At 27.9% G+C, this 16859-nt stretch overlaps 2 long non-coding RNA genes across 3 annotated transcripts; one reads left to right on the forward strand and one right to left on the reverse strand.

Moving 5' to 3' along the window:
• Nucleotides 1–1272: 1272 nt before the first annotated feature.
• LOC126549956 (uncharacterized) lies at nucleotides 1273–5773 on the reverse strand. Of its 2 annotated transcripts, none has more exons than XR_007603931.1 (4): nucleotides 5616–5773; nucleotides 5387–5481; nucleotides 5111–5300; nucleotides 1273–1537 (listed from the first exon to the last, which is right to left on the reverse strand). It is a non-coding gene; the product is annotated as an uncharacterized LOC126549956 (long non-coding RNA). The 2 variants fall into 2 exon arrangements; XR_007603930.1 differs by having other exon boundaries at nucleotides 5379–5481.
• Nucleotides 1880–14509, forward strand: LOC126549954 (uncharacterized). Its single transcript, XR_007603925.1, has 7 exons — nucleotides 1880–1933; nucleotides 4655–4711; nucleotides 5780–5830; nucleotides 8707–8742; nucleotides 9505–9567; nucleotides 11472–11526; nucleotides 14277–14509. It is a non-coding gene; the product is annotated as an uncharacterized LOC126549954 (long non-coding RNA).
• The last annotated feature ends 2350 nt before the right edge of the window (nucleotides 14510–16859 follow it).

Genomic DNA, 16859 nt, shown 5'->3' on the forward strand with positions numbered 1-16859 from the left:
TGAATATTTCAACTGTCCAACTTTCAAGGTTAATGAAATATAGCCTAGTGAGTGGTGCAGATGGACGGACAGCGGAGCCAAGGTAATAGGATTCCGTTTTACGGTATGGAACCCGAAAAATAACAGTGATTATCATTCACAAATGAACAGTGAAATATTTCAAAATTAGTTTGAAAATATGCTACAACTTTTAGAAGAATCATGTGTAATTGTTATGGAAAATATCCTTATCATTGAGTCATGGTCAAAAATATACCAAAGTCGAACATAAGAAATTTGATGTTCAAAAATGTCTGAAAGATAAAGGTGTTAACTTTTCTAAAGTAGAAACTTGAGCTGAACTCAAAGAAAGGATGAAAATTGCAAAACCACGGGAGAAAGGCTATAATTTAGATGAATTAACTTATAAAATAGGTCACGAAAAGGTCAGAGTTCCACCTTATTACTGCCAATACTATAATATTGAATTGATTTGGACACAAGTGAAAGTAGGTGAGCTGTCTTCCAAAAATATCACTTTCAAAATTATCGATGTTGAAAAACTTATGAACGAAGCCACAGATACAGTCACTCAAAATAACCGGCAAAAATGTGTACCTAATTACATGCAGAGAAGCTTCAAGATATCGACTATGAAAAATGAGGTATTATAGAATTATTGACATTTTATGCCTTTGCTTTGGCATACAAAATCGAAAATCGTTACGGAAAGGCGTTACGGTTACCGTGGTTACCCCTGGTAACGGTTTACAAAGATTTATAATGTGGTACTTTATTGCAGACTCGTATGCAATATGTTTACTTCTGCCGTTAACCCACGCTTGCTTGAATTTCTTCACGTTGACATTCAAAGCACTGGGCAGAAATCACATCGCGTCAACATCCATTTTTTTGTTATAATATATCATATAGGTACCTACCTATATAAAATATAAATATAATAAATTATTATTTTTTATTTAGGTGTACTTGAGTTAGTAGGTAGTAGTATATTTAAGCTTTTATTAACAGTTAATACTCGTACCTTATACTTATTTTATGTAGATATTACTAAATCCACTGTTGTACATTATACATGTGTCAATGAATAAAAAAACATATAAATATCATACAATAAATATGCATTTTATTTAAATCAATAAATTTGTACAATATGGCTACATACCATATTATAATATTTTTTTTTCTATACTCATTATTACTTTTATTGTTTATATTATATTATTTTTATTATTACTTAATAAATTATTGTTTTTATTAGGTATGAACGATGATTTTTTTTTATAAAATACCATTAATTACATGAATACAATGTTCAATGTAAATTTAGGAGTTACCAAATTAAGTTTAAATTTTAGTGAGAAACAGTTTATCAATCATCCACTGGAAATTGCCACATTATAGCGCTCTGTGGTTACCTGCACGTTTTCGTGACGCGTAGAGGTGCACCTCTATAGTAGTCCAAACTAGCCTTCGCCATGGCTGACTAAATATCTTGCGAAGTTATCAAAATTTTGTTATTTCAGTAAATTTAAACCTGAAATCACCATTTTTTAAATTCTACACATTTCAACAATGTAAAATAGAAAATTTTGTAAATTCTTGAATAATTTTTACTTATTCTGGATAATATTTACAATCGGTTATTCATGCGTAGTATGCACAGTAATAATTTTTTACATAAAAAAAAACAAAATATAAATGTTACTATTAATCTTATGATGATAATAAAACAAAATTAAAAAAATACAAAAGAATAGTAGTTTACTTAAATGATTATAGTTTAAGCTATCATAACTATCATTTATCTATTTTTCAATAGTTTACAAGAAAAAAAATTAATATTTAAAAATAATTAATTTCATACATATTTTAATTTTAGATCATGAACTAGTGTATCTAAATAAAGAATCATATCAAAAAGATTGTAAAAGTAAGCAATTATATTGATTATTCTTTAAAACAAAAAGAGCTAAAATAATATAAGTTTTCATACAATTTCGTATTATACATATTTTTTTGAATCTTGTCATTATAATTTATTACAGACATTGATTAGTTATAATTTAAAACAATATTAATATTTTCTTCATAAAATGAATAATTTATTAAATTTAAATATTATATTATTACTTCATCATTGGTTTAAATACCTATATACAAAATATCAACTAGTTCGATACAAGAAATGTAAAATTTGCATTTAAATTGTTTTACTATAAATGATCTATAATATACGTATCTATTTCAATTTCTCAAAATTTGATACTTGTTTATTATGTAATATTTTGGAACACCGTTTAAATGTATGCGTACCTATTATAAATAATTATATAAGACGTAGGTATACGTTAAATATTTTTTTTCAATACTTATATTTTATCTCAATAAGGTTTTTAATGTATTAAATATTAATCAATTAAAAATAAATATTTGTTAAGTTATTTTCAGGAGCGTAATTACGGGTGGGGTGATATGGGGTATAGACCTCCCCCATGTGACGTATTATATACTGTTGTCAATGATGTCTTTAAAATACAAAATCAAATAACTATATAAAAAAAAAAGTTACTATACCTATTATCAAATAAATGCTAAATAGTGGATTTCAATTTTTTGGTTATCATTAATACTTATTTATTTATAAGCATATAAGAGCGCCCGGTCGGTCGTCGCTCCTATTTTTAGTTATTAGTTTATTACAGTGTCAATACAGGTAATTTTTTTTTATCAAAAAACACTCATTATTTCAAAAAGTATAGATTTTTTTTCTAATTTATTTTTTCAAATATATCTTAACTTTAATTTAACTTAAAATTTATTAATAATTGCATAAATTAATAAAGCCATTTTTTTCATGCGTTTTTGCGTTAAAATTTTAAATTTTCGTTGATCCGTTGGCGAGTTATAGCTGCTCAAAGTTTGTTGGTTTTTGAAGATTTTTAGGTGTCAGTACTAATTAATAATTAGCACCGTCAGATCTGGGTTTTTATTTGTAAAATCCAGTATCTATAATAGTAATGAATTCGATATCGTCGACCCCATGGTGTAGCGGAGAATGGGTATGTTATTTATATTGTCACTACTGCCATATAGCTTATTATCAATTTTCATATAATTATAATTATGTAATAACGCAAAAATAAAAGAAAAGATAAAAGAGATTAAAGATATAATACTAAGAATATAATATAATGATATATATTATTTAATTTTACAATGTATTAATTATGTATGAGAGATAAGTGGTCTTAATAAATTGTAAGGCAAACACGAGGGACATAAGCCTTGAATGAATGTCTTAAATATATTTATAAGAGTTATTAGAAGTTATTAATTATTTTTAGTTATCCTAACTTATGTCTTATTATTAATTTAAATTTGCATAATTGCCGTCCTCCTGGTCGTCGGAGGGTCTCGAGGCCGTTATTCGAGAACGATCAAGTATACCGTTGATAAAATATTAAGTGAATCATTAATTTATTAAATTCTAATAAATTAATAGATAAAATATGATACCTGTATAAAATTATAGCTATATAAATATCGATGCGCATGCACCTTATCTTATCCGTAGCTGTCTGAACACGCAGTCGACGTAATAAGGAGAGAAAGAATTATTTTAAATACTCAAAAAGAAACGACTGAACACTGATTAAATTTCGTTTAAAAAAATGAAATGGCACAGTTGTCGCTCGCAGGATCTTTTGAGTATGTGTCGGCTATCTGTGATGTGCTCCTGCACTGGTCTAATCGAATGGTGCTGGTGCACTTATCGCTATGAAAGGTGCTCATGCACTGATCAGAGAAGACGATTTTGGTCAAGCCCGGCAGTGCCACCGGCGGCCCGATCAAAGGTATCGGTGTCTCCAAAGAAAATTGTCTTATTCCTTGGTGACAAAGACCCTGACCGGACCATCCCTTATCTCAGGCGGCACATGAAAGAAATTACATGTGTTGCGCCGTACCGTTATAATCCCGTACAGTGTCCTATACGTGATTAGATAATGGGAATCATTCCAATCATCAGTGACTTGATTTATTGGTGTTTTTTTTGAGCGCTTGCGACAACTCGGCTGTTATTTATTTTATTAAATAAAAATAAGAAATTTACAATCATGATATGTGATAGTGAGCATATCATTACAATTAATTGGACTAATATAAATACGTATTACTAATTATCTACTGACGAGTAATAACACATTCACACTCAATAAACACTTCCCAGAACTTGATAAGCTATATCTCATCAACGGATTAACGATAAATGAAAATATGAATGTGATAATTTATAAAAAAAATAGCCATATTAGTTTATGAAATTTTAAGTATTGGTTGTGATTTGAAAATCAAAAGTCGATAGTGGTTGTACCTAATAAATATAAGGATGAAAATATGAAAGTTCTTAACTCTAGAATAGTATTGATCTTTTATTATGAAAAAAAAAAAAATTAAAAAGGCAATACTTTTTGAAATAATGTGTGTTGTTTCATAAGAGAATCACTCTGTATACTATCAACAACCTACACAGACAATGGACACAGCGAATATAGCGCGACTTATGATAAATCGACTTCTAACTTGTTACTGATTTACTTGTTACTGGTAAGTCATTCACTGAAAATACTAATAATTTTTTATTTATATACAGATTTTTTAAGTTTAAATTTAAATGGTGGAGTCTCACTTGGCAAAACATATAATTATGGTATTGGAAATTTTGTTATAGTAATATATTCATTGAATAATATAATGTAATAAATGTAATAAAGAAAATGGTTTATATCATACTCATAAATTTTTAAAATGCATTGTGTTGAAAAACAAATTAGTGGTAAGGACGAAACGGGGTATGGCGAAGCCCCTATGGTTATAAAATATTCATATCACATCCCATTAAACATTTATATTTAGCTAGGCCACTGGTTATTTTTATATAAATATTCTTCTAGATTTTTTTTTTTTTATATATAATATTAATATGCAAGGAATAATAAAAATAATGACTTTAATCACTATAATGTGCATATAATATAAATTAACCTATTTTCACTATGCATATTAATTTTTCGTTCATACTGACTACTAAATACTTATTTTCTTTTACTTATTCAAAGGTTCTTCAAAGACTTTTTCAAAGGCCCTCAAACGTGAATATTATCCTTGCATATTCCTAATGATATCACCAAGTGTTGGTTTCGTGTAACTATTTAATACTAGTACTATACGTCCATATTGCAACTGGATTTTTTAGTTTTTCTAACCCACTTCAACTATAGATTTACCAATAGTATCATCTGAGAAATATAGAACCATAAAAAACTATTCAACATAAATGGAAAAATGAATTAAATATTCATCTTTAAATCTATTACAGTAGAACCTCGATTATCCGTCCCCCGATTAACCGTCTTTCTCAGTTAACCGTCAGGTCATACTTGCACGGGCTTCTTGCGTGTTGCAGTAAAATCTTATTACCTTGTGTATCCAAGTATGTATGTAAATTGTAAATAATAAATAATAATTATAATAATGTTCCAATAAGTAATAGTGCCAAATTATATCAATATGCATGTTAAAATTATTTTAAAAAATATTAAAAAAATATGTACCTATGTATATTTAAAAAAATTGTTGCTCGCTTAACTGTCTTTTCGATTATCCGTCTAAGCTTCGGTCCCGACACTAATGGTTAATCGAGGTTCTACTGTAATTCTATTATTTTTTTCATACAACATTCATTCACTTCTTTTTTTATAAATATTATAAATTTTAGTTGGCTTTCAATTCAAGTTTTCATTTGAGTCATCTGAAAAAATTAAACCGAGTAAGTCTTCTCACCACAAATATTTAACTCTAATTTTTACAAAATTAAATTATATAGCATAATATTTTTTTGATAGCGTTTGAAGTATCAAACTTTCTATAATTTTTTCCTTGTAAAATCTTAAAAATCTGTAATATACAAAAAATTATAAATTTAATATTAAGTAAAAAGTGTTTTTATAGACAACAGATTTTATTTTTGGGAGTTAGGAAAATGCTATTTATTCCTCCTAAAAAGTATAAAATAAACCCCAGTATCCTTCCTGCTCTAGTATGAATGTCATTAGTTTATTATATATTTATAAATTAATTACAAATAAAGTTTTATTTTACTTTTGTAATTTAGAAAATTTTAGAAAATATGGATAGTGGATACCTTAAGGCTACACAACCATATTTGATTCTTAATGGTATAAATAATATGACATAATATATAAATTACTAACTGAACTCGTTCACTTCGTGGCCCATTAACAATCTTACTTCTTATATGTCTCAAACAGTGTGTTAAATTCGTTACCTGTGATTATACCAGCAGTATATTAATTTCCATATCGAGATTTAACGATTAATTTATTAAGTAATAATCCTACAACGATATTCCATATAGTATATCATTATGTAATTTTATCCGTTTTATAGAGAAAAGTCTGAAAATTCAAGTACTCGGTTAAACGATATATTTTATTGAAATGCTTCGGAATACACAACATTTTTTGTTCTTCCTTCTAGTGAGTACCCAAATAAATCTGAAGGTTTTCCTATTTGTGAGCAAGCCACAAGTACAGCAGGTCCAAGTACAGCTGTCCATGTGAGAAGCATAGATTTTTCAAATTCAGCCCACACACTAGTAGCGATTGTATTTGTGATTTATTGATGGTCATTACTCATTACAAAGGCAAGTCGCACCGACAACTACAAATATTTGAACTTGAAATGCATATCTGTTGAAATCATTGCAAGGATGCGTGGCAACAGTACATCTTCGATTTTCAACTTCCCGATTAAACTTGTGGCTTCGATAATATTGTTCATCAACTATTTTCACTGAAAGCTTGGTACCGTTGTAGAGTCGTTGCGGATTAATGTTTTCCAGAATAATGATAGATACGCAAAATGTCAATGTTAGAACGCGCAGTGCATGCGACTGGTTGAATTTAAGAATTCAGTTGGATATTTGATAACTTCGTCTTGATTTATTATGGTATCGATGAATTAGTACGTCATCGTATCACCTGGAATTTCGTTTAGAATGGTGATATTGATTCCATTTACATCATAGTTTTGGGCTGCCAATATAGCCCGGGCACTGAGCCACTGACGATTTCTGAAATTTTGTGGTAGATTTGAGAAAACTCTGTCAATTAAGTCATTGTTTTACAGATATTTGTTGGTTATGTGATGCATGGTGTTGATTCATCGATCGCCATAGAAACAAATAATAATAACAAATACAGTTACAATAATTTTTTTCGCGCTAATTATTATTATTATTGGAACTAATAGCAATCATAACCATAAACCAAAATTTCCATGGTAAATCTCAAAATGTCTGTTTGAGAACCTCCTGGGTTTGGGTCTATCCTATGTCCGTCTCTTTGTGCTAAGTTGCCTCCCAACCAATTTTCATCCAAATCGGTTCAGTCGTTCTTGAGTTATAAACAGTGTAACTAACACGAATTTCTTTTATATATATAAATATTAATATTGTTTAAATGTAAAATTTATTTTAAAACTTTACAGAACAAATTGTTAAGTATTTTGATAATATTCTTAGAAATGATACTCAAACAAATATTATGGTATTTTACAACATTAATTAATGTTAAAGACATCAAGAGAAAAATACAATTATTATGAATCAATTAATGAAAAAAATTAATTTAAATTTAAATTATATCGATATTTAAGCCATTTTATTTAATAACATCTAACTTCAAGTTACTTTCGGACCACATCTGCTTTCATCTAGTATATTATTATTTTAATACGTTCGCCTATTTCAGTATCAGAATTCATAAAATCAATCAACAATATTATATATTATTATTATATTACCTCACAAACACTACCAAACAAAATATTATATTATTAGGTACCTGTAGGTTAAATTACTTTCAAACTACAATAGACTTCACTTAGTAAATTATTATTATCTTTTATAATCTACATTGACTATTTTGGAATTTGGTAAACTTCAATTCTTAAAACGTGTGTAGAAAATGGTTGTTGGATAATTGTGATTTATCACCGTGTCATTGATTTGCTTATGATTAAATATCAGTTTATTATAACTTCACCCGTTCTTTTTAACTAAAAAGTTGAAGTTAAGTAACTAGATAAAGTAAATTTAATTATCTATGCATCAAATTAATTTATTGAATTCTTAATTCTTCCCATATATTAGATATAACTTCGTGGATTTCACCTATTACTTCCTTTTATGGCTAAATGAGATAAACCATAACAGTATCGGTTTATCTAACCTTGATTTAAGTAAAACATGACTGTATACTCGAGTAAGGGCATAGCGGCTCACGTGATCTAAGTTTTATCGAAATACAGGTATAATACCTACGTCAACTTGAGAATACGCTGCGTATAAACATCAAAATTGAAGTTATAGAATACAGTATCTATATTATAATTTAATCTAATGGATTTTTTTTAATTAAAAATTTGTTTAAATAGTATTTAAAGTTTAATTAAATATTCGTTTTTTAAACTTAAAGCTACTTCTATGAATAATAATATAATTCATTTTTTAGAAGAAATAACAACCATAAAATTTAGCTATAATTAATCAATAAAAAATGTATTAATACTATTCGTATTCAATGAACGTGCAATTATAATTGATACATAATTTTGTTTTAGTGAACGCTTATGAATATGTAAAGCAGAAGGATAACTGTAAGTCATTTCATGTAATATTTTTTTTTTAGTGTAATTATTAGTAGTCGTCTGAGTAATTTAAGCAAACAATATTTTAACTATCTAAAATTTACATTAAAATCACTTATAAATTGAACTTTGTTTACAGATTATAGAATATCTATTCTTTTTAAATTCACGGCCACGTGTCACATATATGTGACATGTGTGTCTGTTCTGAGAGACCGGTGTCACATATGAGTGACACGGTCAATATGATGTTTAAAAGGGAGTTATTTACTCCAGTTTATCCTAACAAATATTATTTTGTCGTGGTTTAATTATACGTAATCTGAGAAATTGATTTATATAGTTGGTTTAAAAATTGGCCAATAGATGGAGTTGTTGTTCCTTTTTTGTCATTGTATGATATATTCACTATCTCATAACTGCCATTTTATGAGATGGTTTATTTAAAGACCACTTAAATTTTACCCCTTGGTCGTGAACGTGTTAAAAAAAAATAATAATTTTTAATACATCACTTTTGCTTAATTTCCAAAATCTATCTACGAATATCGACCTCTTTAATTAAAATACAATTCGTATGTTATTATTGAATAATTGTTAGTTATTTTTGGCATATAAATTAAAAAAGCATAGCTAATTTAACAATGCAAGTATTAAATTACTCTTATTTTAAGCTTTCCATGTTATTAAAATATTGTATATTTATTAATTTCTTACTTTTTAAAAAAAGAATAATGTATTTATATATTATATATCATTATTTATTATCAGGTCGGGCTATGAAAGGAGAATTCGACTATACAACATACGTATTAAGAATAATAACTATGAGTGGTAAAATACACAAATCAAACAATTGCGTTAATATATAATAATATATTATAATTATGTAAATAAAAAGCACTTAATAAAATGGGATTTCTCAATTTAATGAAAGAACTAAATAATTACAAACTTTTTTAAATAATTTTATCAAACGGAATATCAATAATTTATATTTATATTTTATAAAGCATAATATTATTATAGAATATGATTATATTAAATCAAAGATTCGGAGTAAATAATTAATGTTTAATAAAATTTTAATAATAGTACTGAAAATATTCAAAAACTTAACTTAAATTACTAGCTGTCCCGTCAATAGTTTCGCGGTGATTGGTTGTTTATTTTGTCATCAGACAATATGTAAAATTTTTTATTCGAATTTTATCGTTCAATGTGCTCGGTAAGTAAATAAAAAAATTGGTTAATGAAAACGTATTGAAATCCAAACGAATATAATGATAAATATATTTTTAATTAAAAATGAATGTAGGTAAGTACAAAAGAAATGCTAATTAATCTGATGTAAATAAAGGATTTCATACAACGTCTGTGCATATAAGGTGTTTTGTTCTATTTCCTGTAACCTGTTTAAATCAAAGTCATTAAATAATTCGGGTAACCATTTCAAGAAAATTCCACGTATAATTTATTGTCCATGTGAAAAGCACTCGAAGATCTACGCCAACGTACTTAAATGTTAAACCTTGAGCTTTTTTAATCGTAATCGTAAAAGAACCTTTAACAGGAAATTAAAGCCGTTTGAATGTAAACGTCAATTCAATGGGAATCACAGGAATTCATGGAATAAATGCAATTTATACTTTCGCTGGCCCAGCAAGAATTACGACTTCTATAAAATCAATTCGCAAATATTTTATGCGTAGTCTTGTACCGTTACATAAGTTCGGTGGTTGGAGATTACGTAACAATGTAATTAGAGCATCAACTTTTAATTTTATCTGAGGAGGAAGAAGTCCAGAAAGAGAAAAAGAATTGAGAAATTGTAGTGGAGAATTTAGAATGATGATGTCATTGATTTCTTCTGCTGTTACATTTCTCGGAGGGATAATAGTTCTTTCACATAGACACTAATAAGATTTATTGGATAGCTTAAAAATACTAGGTTAAACTACTAATTTAATTATTGCGTTACGTTACTGCTGTGCAAGTATTTGAGAACGTTCTGGCGTAGTCTCTTGTTGCCTTCTGTTATACATTCGAGTAGGATTGGCAGTTCTTTTGACAATGCGTGCTCTTGGCGCACTCGGCATGATAATGAATAAGCAAATTACTCAAAATTTAACTTCGTTAGTATGCTCAATAAATCTTCAAAAAAGTAGTATAAAAAATTATCTTTTATCAAACTTAGCTCTAACTGTGTTAAACTATGTTACTATCGTAACACGTTTGAGTGTTGTTGACATATCGATAGATGATAAGATGTGTATTATTATTTCTCGATAACGTACCTAATTTGTATAAACAGAAATCGATGTTATTAAACTCTTATAATAAACTATACTATATTAATTTGTTAGATTATAGTTTTGGCAAGTGTTTTATTAATTTTTCAAGGCTTTTATACTTATTTTTATTAACAAAAATGTTACTAAAACCTTCAGTAGACTGTCAGGTATAACAATAAAAAAATTCAGCCAAATCGATTCAGTAGTTTTCTCGATTATTGCGGTCGTAGAAAACCCCTTACAATGTTATATAATAGAAGGTACCTACCTATAATGATTATAATGATTTATACTTTTATATTATGGGCGTATAAAAATTAAAGATTTTGTTAATTAAACTATATTAAAATTTGTTTGAAAAATTAACAATGCCAAAATTCTTAATTATTTAATAATTCAATAGTATGCTACCTATTTAAGTATCTAAATAATTCTAATTTTTAGATTGTATGCCATTACCTAAATCGTTGTGGTGGAAAGAACTAAAAGTAGTGAAAAAGTAAGATCTTTATTTTATCTTTATTTTAGGCTTAAAATTATATTATTTTAACGTTTTATTTATTAAATCGAATTGTATCCTGACCATAGGATTATAAGAGTGTATAATGTACTAACAAAATAAGAGGAAGGAAATACTTCGAGGGTTGTATGTATGTCCGGGCATGTGTGTTGAATAGTAAATAATCCATTATATCTATTCAATTTTTTTTTTTAATTTTTACAACCTTTTTTTTGTTACGATTTTAGTTTGTACTTCCAACTCCCATAGATAGACTTTGAGATAGGTAATTTATCTGAACGAAATGAAGACATCCCTACAATATTTACTATATAGGATAGGTTTTTGCTATTTAGAGGAGGGTCAAGTGTGTTGCAGCCCAGGGGTGTCAGAAATTCTGGACCAAACAATTTTATAGTATTAAAATTAGGATACACAAAAAATATTTTATTAAATAATATTGAACATTATAATATGGACGTTAAAAATTTAGTTTTTATCTAACTAATAAAAGGAATATTTGGATTTATTGGAAATTAACGGTGTATAAAAATCTAGATCAAAGGTTCTCAAACTGTGGTATGCGGAAAGTAGAATGGTAGTTGAGCGGAAATTTAAAAATAAATATTCAATTCTGATCTTGTCAAATTTTTTTTATTTAATTTACATCTTATTTAAAAAATCTAATAAATAAAAACATTTAAATTTTAGTATTATACTGCCTTATTATTTTAAATAAGTATATTTTAACTGTACAATTTGGATCGTTCTATTTTTAATTATTAGTGATAAGTGACTAATTAATAATACACGTGGTACGGTACGCAAAAAAAAGTTTGAGAACTGCTGATTTTTATGGTTTTTGTGCCACCCATAATCAATGTGCACTATCGATTCTAATTACATAACGTCAATAAGTTGTAGTAAATACGATGATCTACGACAATTCATCGTTAGAATTATGAGAGATTAGTTTAGAGTAATATATTACATCGATGAACAATTGGGAAACGAACATATTTAGTTTAAAGAATTTTATAAACCTTTTAAAGATAAAAACAGTAGATTTCACTGTATTGCTCAAGAACATTTAATGTATGAAGTATTAATTAATAAATAAAAGATTGTTTTCTTGAAACTGAAATAGTTTTTCACATTTATCTTATTCTTATTTCTTATGATTACAAAAAGCAGTAGCCAGAAGTTATTAATGAGAAAGATTCTTCTTTACCTAACGAAAAAAAAGAATGTTTTTCTATACACAGAGAAGAGACATATTGCAGGCTTAATCAACCAGCAATAATGAACTCAGCATGATATTTTAAGAAGACTTATGCAAATAAAATCAAAAACAATATATTGTAGGCATTTGATTTTAATTACTTGACGTTATTATTTTTATCATTTATAATTTAATTACTTACACTCATACATGCGTAGTTACGTGTTTCGTATATTTTTATAAAGCAAATATAATTTTATGATGTAACTTATACTTGTTTTGATTATTTATATGATTAATTGTTTTTAAATTATAGTTAGGTAATTATTACTTCTACTAAATATGATGGCAAATTTTATGTAATTAGTAAAAACATATATATTCTTTTTTATGTATAAGGGGCCCCCACTATGGAATCTGCCCCTGGCAATATCTATATACGTCCTTTGTCTATTTTCTATTGCATTTTTTCCTACAATATACTTATTATGACGCTTATAAAGATTATAACGTTCTATTAATTACATCCATACAGTGGTGAGCTTTTTTCCAAATATTTTTCCCTGCAGAATTAATTTAAGTATACAATACCTATTCTCGTTTCATATTATATGTCCTAGGTAAAGGAGTGTCTTAAAAGTTTTTACAAGCTCAGTACTTTTGTCCATTCTCTTAAGAACGTCAATATTTGTAATCCTGCCAGTCCATGGTACCTTCAATATTTTTCTATACAACCATAACTCAAATGCTTCTATTTTCTTTGTATTGTGGCATCATTTGTTGTCCAGGATTCCACACTATTTAGTAACTCAGAGAAAACGTAACATCGTATGTATCTCATTTTAGTTTTAATAATTAAGTTATGATTTTTGAAGATAACGCTCATTTTATTAAATGGTGTTCTGCCTTTGCCTATATGACTTTTTATTTCTTGAGTTTTATTCCATTTTTCGTTTACCGTGGTGCCTAAATAGCAATATTGTTTCACTCTATCTATTCTGGTTTGGTTTACATTGAGGTACGCCTTAGTCATGGTGTTCTTGCTAATGCGTCATTAGCAGTGACCATTTGTTTTGTTTTGTGTACATTTATGTTCAGTCCAAACTGATGACTGTGCTACGCTATGTGATCCATCAAGGTTTGCAGTCGAGTAATATTGTCCACTAAAATTAAAGTGTCATCTGCATATTGTCTAATGCTGTTGATTTTCGCTCTATTTAGTTGTATGCCTTCCTCTATCCCTTAGAAAGTCTCATTGAATATTCTCTCAGAACATAGGTTGAAAATTAAAGATGAAAGGATACACTCTTGTCTAACACTTCGTTATATTTTTAGATAATTGGTTGTATTTTCATCTAGTCTCAAACATGATTCTTGTTCAAGTTTTCTTGATGGAAATTGAAACAAACGTATTAAGCACTACGAGTTCATTGTCTTCCGCAATCAATTCTAGCCAATCATTTCTTTTTATAAATAATAATATCAATTTAGCATTACATCTTAATACATATTATACAACATTTTTCAGATTAAAGATTGATTGAAGTATTAAAGATGTTTAGAAGTATAAGCAAATACTTGTTAATGACAGAATAAAAGAAGATTCATAACATTTATTTTATAACCGAATAACAAGAAAATATATATCGTGTTAAAAATTAAAAGTTTAATCTTGTTATTAAAATTATTCAACATATTATTTATTTAAAATTCATGCTTATGGAATTTAATAAATATAATAAAATACAAAATATTTTAATAATATACCTACTCTAACAGTTGTTACCACCACCGGTGGCAACGAAGAACAGTGACCGTGCTCCGTGGTCGCCTCGCCCTGTTTTCTGGTAACCGCGGTGTGCAACGTTTCACTCACCAACGATCGGCCACCGACTGCGGCCGCGAATTGTAATTTGTTTGTCAACCCTCACGCTACGCAAAGTTATACGTTAAAATATTATTATTTTCACCATACAGTATATTTTCAACTATCCGCCAAGCGGATTATCCATTGTCTTTTGCGGAATCTTTTACATACATATATTATATATACAAACATATATATATATCCTTACACTATACATCATTATCGATTCAATCGGGTTGTACTAGCTGAATACTCGATAACGACGTTAAATACAATATGATTGTTAAATATTAATACTTTTTGGTAGTTGTTCATACGTTTAAATCATTATTCGCAGAATTTGCGTATCCATGACCTAACCAAACCTACCCTGCCATCCTATTCCGCGGATAATCGAGAGTATAGTTAATTTATTGCAATATTGCTTCAACCGTGAACCGACACAGCCGATTCTATCATCATTATTATTCATATGATATTATTATTATTATTTTCATTGCCTACGTTTTATTCCCAATTTTTCTATTTTATCTAAGCTACCTATTATACCAATTGCTCAAAGATAATGTTCAATTCAATTTTGGAGAAGATCAAATTAATGTTTATGAATTTATCAAACTTAAACTAAGTGAGGATCCGCTGTTATGTCTGTACAACCCAGATTCTGAGACTAATTTGCACCGAGATTCTTTTTTCCAAAGCTTCAGATTTGTTCTTTTGCTGCAGAAACAGGAGGGTGAGAAATTCCCCCCAATTTTTTTTTATAACCATCGAACACCAGATGCTGAGTCTTGTACCATAGCTTTGAGCTAGAAAAGTTAGTAACAGACAACAGTAAATTTAATTAAAAGATTCCAAATACATTTGCAATTGATAAAATTCAAGATAGTTATAGATTGTAATTGGGCAGCGACGTCTTTGGAAAAAAGAGATATTAATCATACAATATCCAGATAGGCTTTGTTTTTACAAGATTATAACTATCGCAAAGAGCATAGGTTAGGAGCTAGAATGCAACAAGTTAAAGTGATACATTGAGTCGTAATCATATATATATTAATTATTGAAAAGTGTACATTTAATCAAACATTAGCGATTAAACCAAAGTTGTGGCCAAGAAGTTAGAGATTTAGTGAAAATGTATTATTATTATCTTTTATAATCTACATTGACTATTTTGGAATTTGGTTACCTAACTTCGATGTTTAAATCGAGTGTAGAAAATAGTTTTTGGATAATTGTAATTTATCACTGTGTCATTAATTTTCTTATGGTTAAATATCAGTTTATAACAACTTTACCCATTCTTTTCAACTAAAGAGCTGAAATTAAGTAACTAGATAAAGTAAATTTAATTATTCATGCATCAAATTAATTAATTAAATTCTTAATTCGTCCCGTATATTAGATGTAACACCATGGATATCACCCATTACTTCCTTTTAAGGATAAATGAGATTAACCACGACAGTAGTGGTTTACCTAACCTTGATTTAGGTAAGACATGACTATACTCGAGTAAGGGCATAGCGGTCCACGTGATCTAAGTTTTAGCGAACACAGATTCTAGAATTCTTAGAATTCTCAGAACACAAGCAGTATGAGCACCGGAATGGATTGGTTTATAGAAAATACAGTGGACATCTATTAATTGTTTTATATGATAGCTGATCTGTGCAGTAATTTGATTAGATAATGCAATGATGACATGGAATATGTTGGACTAACATTGTTGGTATTAGTCGCACAAATGAGTTGTTGTTTTAAAAAGACTTACAAGTTTCTTAACATGTCAGAGCTCGTTAAACAACATATTGAAAATTGTCTCAAATTAATTATATTCTCTTCAAAAAACAGGAAATCTGAAGGGTTACTTAAATCAGTTGACAAGAATGATATTTCTTTTCATACTTCATAAATAGACCACTATGGACTTTTAAATGCAACGGTAGTTAATTATAGTCACGTATTTATTATAGTTGATGCATTTACCAAGTTCCTCAAATTATATCCACGTCGTATACTTGAAATTTTCTCAAAATATTAATATTAGCATTATCTATACATGATTTAAGTTTCAAAGCTTATTAATAGCTTTTGAGATATTTATAAACAATAGACATTTTCAATTTTTCTAAGTATTTTTTATTTAATTGCCTTATTAATTAGATACAGCAATTACCTTTTGATGCCTTGTGTGTCTGTTTTTTTTAAAATGTTAATATTAAAATTTGCACATTTAGT

The sequence above is a fragment of the Aphis gossypii genome, chromosome 2 (genome assembly GCF_020184175.1).
Source record: "Aphis gossypii isolate Hap1 chromosome 2, ASM2018417v2, whole genome shotgun sequence".
Lineage (NCBI taxonomy): Eukaryota > Metazoa > Arthropoda > Insecta > Hemiptera > Aphididae > Aphis > Aphis gossypii.